The sequence below is a fragment of the Neophocaena asiaeorientalis genome, unplaced genomic scaffold (assembly GCF_003031525.2).
Source record: "Neophocaena asiaeorientalis asiaeorientalis breed wild unplaced genomic scaffold, Neophocaena_asiaeorientalis_V1.1 scaffold1133, whole genome shotgun sequence".
Classification (NCBI taxonomy): domain Eukaryota; kingdom Metazoa; phylum Chordata; class Mammalia; order Artiodactyla; family Phocoenidae; genus Neophocaena; species Neophocaena asiaeorientalis.
Genome location: NW_020175058.1, coordinates 194528 through 200039, shown reverse-complemented (window position 1 = coordinate 200039; position 5512 = coordinate 194528). Strand labels below are relative to the sequence as shown.

At 40.4% G+C, this 5512-nt stretch overlaps 1 protein-coding gene across 1 annotated transcript in view; it reads right to left on the bottom strand.

The window, feature by feature from the left end:
- LOC112412358 (zinc finger protein 33B-like) overlaps positions 1 to 5512 on the bottom strand; it is a 77411-nt gene that overhangs the window by 29369 nt on the left and 42530 nt on the right. The gene's annotated exons all lie outside the window — the stretch shown is intronic.

The window sequence follows — 5512 nt, the reverse complement described above, 5'->3', positions numbered from 1 at the left end:
CTCACAGTATTCCTGTATTTTCTTCCATGTCAGTGGCCAGTTTTCCCTGTATCATTTTTAAAAATATATTTATTTATTTTGGCTGAACCAAAATAAGCCAGGTCTTAGTTGTGGCATGCGGACTTCTTAGTTGTGGCACACAGACTTCTTAGTCGCAACATGCGGACTCTTAGTTGTGGCATGCGGGATCTAATTCCCCGACCAGGGATCGAACCCAGGCCCCCTGCATTGGGAGTGCAGAGTCTTACCTACTGGACCACCAGGGAAGTCCCCCTGTATCATTTTTTAATTTTCTCACTATCTCATAATAAACTACATCTTTATGTCCTACTTAACTAATGCAACCCAATAACAAAAGCAAAATAGAATACCCAACTCCACCAGCTACATTACTAGTAAAATTATTTTATTGCCCATGCTTCATAGAATTGTTAAATGCTGCTCCAATCTAAATTCTGCCATCTTGGACCAATGCAGCCTGTGGTGGGGGCCTTGGAGGGCAGGGGACCCAGCCTGGGAGCCCAGCAGGCTTCCTGGGCCTGAGTGGGCAGAGAAAATGCCTTTTGCTGCTCCTCTCCTCCTCCGGTCCTGGAGGGCCCCTCCTGCCTGCCTCTCCTGTTCTCCCCCGGCCTCCTTCCTATGCCCCCAGGATCAACACGGACCGAAGGGGGCCTCTGGGGGCACAGGACCTGGCCTGAGAGCAGGGCAGACTTCCCTGGCCGGCTGGGCAGGGGAAATGCTCAGTGTGCTCCCCACTGATCTGAGCCCCAGAGGGTCCCTCCAGGTGTGGGAACCCCTCCCCCTTCTCAGCCACCCCTCAGGGGTGCCAGTCCTGTCAGGCCTCCACTTCTCCACATCCCCCAGTCCCCGCACATCCTACTAGTTCACTTGGGGTTCCTCATATCTCCTTGGGTGTTGAGGTCCCTCACCAGCATCTGGCAGGCACTGGTGTTGTGGGGAGATACTAACTCTGAGTCTTCCCATACCGCCATCTTGACTCTGCCTTGGGGGCATAAGAAGGAAGCCAGGACGAGAACAGGAGACACAGGTGGGTGGGGCCTTCCAGGACTGGAGTGGGAGAAGGAGCGGAGGATGTCTGCCCCGCACACTTGGGCCCAGGAAGCCTGCTGGACTCCGAGGCAGGGTCCCCCACCCTCTGAGAGCAGGGGCACGCCTGGGCCCCTTCTGTTCCGCTGAGCTTAAACCCCACCCCCCCACACACCCCAGGGCCTTTTCTAGCCCTGTGTCTCCTAAGCATAAACCCTGCCCACCACCCAAACACCACCTCTGATTAGGCCAGGCCCTCCACAGCCAAGGCCCTTTCCACCTTTTTGTTGTTGTTCTCCTCTTTTTTACTATTGTGGTTTTATTTTCTGGTTGTTGTTTCATCTATATTTCTATTTTTATATTCTAATATATCTGTTAGTTTTCCAGTCTAATTTTATATTTTACTCTTTGTTACTGTTCTTTTTTTTTTTTTTTGCCGCCCCATGTGGCTTGCAGGATCTTGGTTCACAAGCTTGTGGTCGGGCCAAGCTCCTGCAGTGGGAGCTCCAAGTCCAAACCACTGGACAAATAGAGAACCTCAGACTCCAGGGGATATTCGCTGGAGTGACGTCTCCTGGAGGTCCTCATCTCAGCACCAAGACCCAGCTCTACCCAACAGCCTACAAACTCTGTTGGAAGCCTCAGGTCAAAGAACCAGTAAGACAGGAACACAATCCCACACACCAAAAAAATAAAAAAAGAGACATGGCAAAAAAATATGTCACAGATGAAGAAGCAAGGTAAAAACGTGCAACACCAAATAAATGAAGAGGAAGTGGGCAATCGACCTGAAAAAGAATTCAGAGTAATGATACTAAAGATGATCCAGAATCTTGGAAATTCCTAGAATGGAGGCACAGATTGAGAAAATACAAAAAATGTTTAACAAAGATCTAGAAGAACTAAAAAACAACAAACAGAGATGAACAACACAATAACTGAAATGAAAAATACAACAGAAGGAATCAATAACAGAGTAACTGAATCATGCAAATGGAAATCAAAAGAAAGCTGGAGTAGCAATACTCATATTAGACAAAATAGACTTTAAAATAAAGACTGTTACAAGAGATAAGGAAGGACACTACATAATGATCAAGGGATCAATCCAAGAAGAAGATATAACAATTATAAGTGTTTATGCACCCAACACAGGAGCACCTTAATAAATAAGACAAATGCTAACAACCAGGAAAGGGGAAATCAACAGTAACACAATAATAGTAGGGGACTTTAACACCTCACTTACCCAATGGACAGATCATCCAAACAGAAAATAAATAAGGAAACACAAGCATTAAATAACACAATAAACCACATAGATTTAATTGATATTTATAAAACATTCCACCCGAAAGTGGCAGAATACACTTTCTTCTCAAGTGCACACTGAACATTCTCCAGGATAGATCACATCTTGGGTCACAAATCAAACCTTGGAAAATTTAAGAAAATTGAAATCGTATCAAGCATCTTTTCTGACCACAATGCTATGAGATTGGAAATCAATTACAGGAAAAAAACTGTAAAACACACAAATACATGGAGGCTAAACAGTGTGCTACTAAATAACCAAGAGATCACTGAAGAAATCAAAGAAGAAATAAAAAAATACATAAAAACAAATAACAAAAACACGATAACCCAAAACCTATGGGATGCAGCAAAAGCAGTTCTAAGAGGGAAGTCTATAGCAACTCAATCTCACCTCAAGAAACAAAAATCTCAAATAAACAATCTAACCTTACACCTAAAGCAACTAGAGAAAGAAGAACAAAGAAAACCCAAAGTCAGTAGAAGGAAAGAAATCATGAAGATCAGAGCAGAAATAAATGAAAGAGAAATGAAGAAAACAATAGCAAAGTTCAATAAAACTAAAAGCTGGTTCTTTGAGAAGATAAATAAAATCGATAAACCCTTAGCCAGACTCATCAAGAAAAAAAGGGAGAGGACACAAATCAACAAAATCAGAAATGAAAAAGGAGAAATCACAACTGACACTACAGAAATACAAAGGATTATAAGAGACTACTACAAACAACTATATGCCAATAAAATGGACAACCACGAAGAAATGGACAAATTCTTCAGTTTGTCCATTTGATCTAGGTCATCTAGATTGTTGTCATGCAACTGCTCATACTATTCTTGTATAATCCTTTCATTTCTGTAAAATCATAGTAATATCCCCACTTTCATTTCTGATATTAGTAATTAAATTCTTTTTTAAAAGTCAATCTAGCTAAATAAAGATCTGCCAATTTTGTTGATCTTTTCAAAGAAATTTTTTACATTTTGTCTTGTTTTTCTATTTTATTTATCTCAGCTGTAATCTTTATTGTATCCATCTGATCTATGAATGTAAGATGTTTTTCCCAGGTACTTAAAGGTCATTTCAAAGTTTCTTTCAACAGTGTTTTACATTTTTCAGATTATAAGTTGTGCAGTTCTTTTGTCAAATTTACTCCTAAGTATTTTATTCTTTTTGATGCTATGTAAATAGAATGACTTTTTAAATTTCATTTCTGAGTTGTTATTTGCAAATGTGTAAAAATACAATTGAGTTTTCGAATACTGATGTATCCTGCAAACTTGCTGAACTGGTTTATTAGTTCTAATTGTTTTTTAGTGAATTAAGATTTTCTATATATTAGATCATGTCACCTGTGAATACAGATAATTTTACTTTAATTTTCTATTGGTGTGTTTGTGGAACGTTTTCGATACTTTTGTTTTCACTCATTCTATATCACTATGTTTTATATCTACTGTAAATAAAATGTAGATACTATTTTTAAATGGGGTCTGTCAAATTCTGTACTCTATTTAGTCAATTTACAATTACTGTAATTAATATTGATATATTTAAAATTCCATCTACTCTGTACCTTCTATTAGTTTTACCTCTCCTATCCATTCTCTTCCTTTTTCTCTTTTTTATGAATTCTTTTATTTTTTCCCAATTTTACATTTAACCCTCAATATGGTTAGTCCACAATTCTGCTTTGTTGGGTTCTACTGGATCAGTCCATAGTTCCACTTCAAGAACTGCTGGTTTTGTTGGTGTACTCCTAAGGCCTTCTCTTGGCTACTCCAAAGGACCATTTCTTTGATTACTGCTGGTGTCCACAGTTCTGTTTCTTCAATTACTGTTGATTTCTGCTAATGTACACATGACATAAAGGAATAACAGATCTGTTATTAATGGGAATCTCACTGAGAAACCAAACCTGCAAAATTGGTGAGCATGGGTTGAACGCTTAAATGGTGTGTTCTCCACCTAACTCTTAAGACTCCTGTGCTAAAATAAACTAGTCATGGAATGGGGTAGATTGTCACTAGGTCAGCTGTCAGCCTCGAGAAAATTTCCTTGCAATGAGGTATACTGTAAAGCACCGCAAAATCCCCAACCCAATGGCACATCCCTCGTAGGTATTAATATGGTTCTGAGAGATCCAAGATTAGTTAAAGAAATGGGATCTTCAAGTTTCAAAGAATTGAGTGTGCCACCTTCCAGCACACCTCAAGAACTGTGCTCCTAAAAGCTGTGGTCCCAAAAATGGCAAAATTTTACTAAGATAACCTAGAATTACGATGGCCATAATGGGGAATGTTCCAATTAGATATGATCATTCATTTGAGAAGTACACTTGAAAGCAAGGGCTCCCAAATCAAACAAACAGAATGGGATACTTATTTTATATGCAGAAGCCTCCAAAAGACTTCAGGATTCCAAAACAGCATCACTGAAAGACTCATTACAAAGGCTAATGAAAAATTAAAGACACAAATGTACCTAAAACAAAAGACTAAATGACTGATGTGTCTCCGACCACTCCCTTTCTACCCTCATTTACCTGAGTGCTCAGTCTACTATCTTAATTGCCTTTCCATTCTGAAGACATTGTAAGGCTATAAACAAAAGACTACCAAGTTAGTCGCCTTATAGCTGCAACAGCTCCAAGGCCAGAAACCTAGAACACCTGAGCCTCCCCTGTTGCACCCTCCTAGGGGTCCATCACCAAAACACTGGCCCAGAAACTAGTGTCTCATTTGTAGTAAACTGGGGTAGTGAAAAAAGATTGTCCTTTGTCAAATCCTTCCATAAAAACTTGAATGCCCCCATTTTCACCCCCAAAGAAGACACCATATGGGGCACTCCCAGGGCTGACAGGACTCCGGGGAATCCTCCAGCAAACTTCTAGCAATTATTCCCTTAAACAGCTAAGAGAAACTGAGAAAGGAACGAAGGGGGACAGGGCACAACCACTAAAAGAATGAGAAGGGGGACATGGCCTTTAAGAAAAACAGAATATGACAGAAACTTATTAGAACCAACTAGGCCCAAGATGGCAGAAGATCTGACTTCCAGGAGACCTTATGCCTCATTGTACGCTCACTGTAATACATAAGCATGCTAAATGACACACCAACCAGTGCCACGACAGGCACCATGACAGTTCCA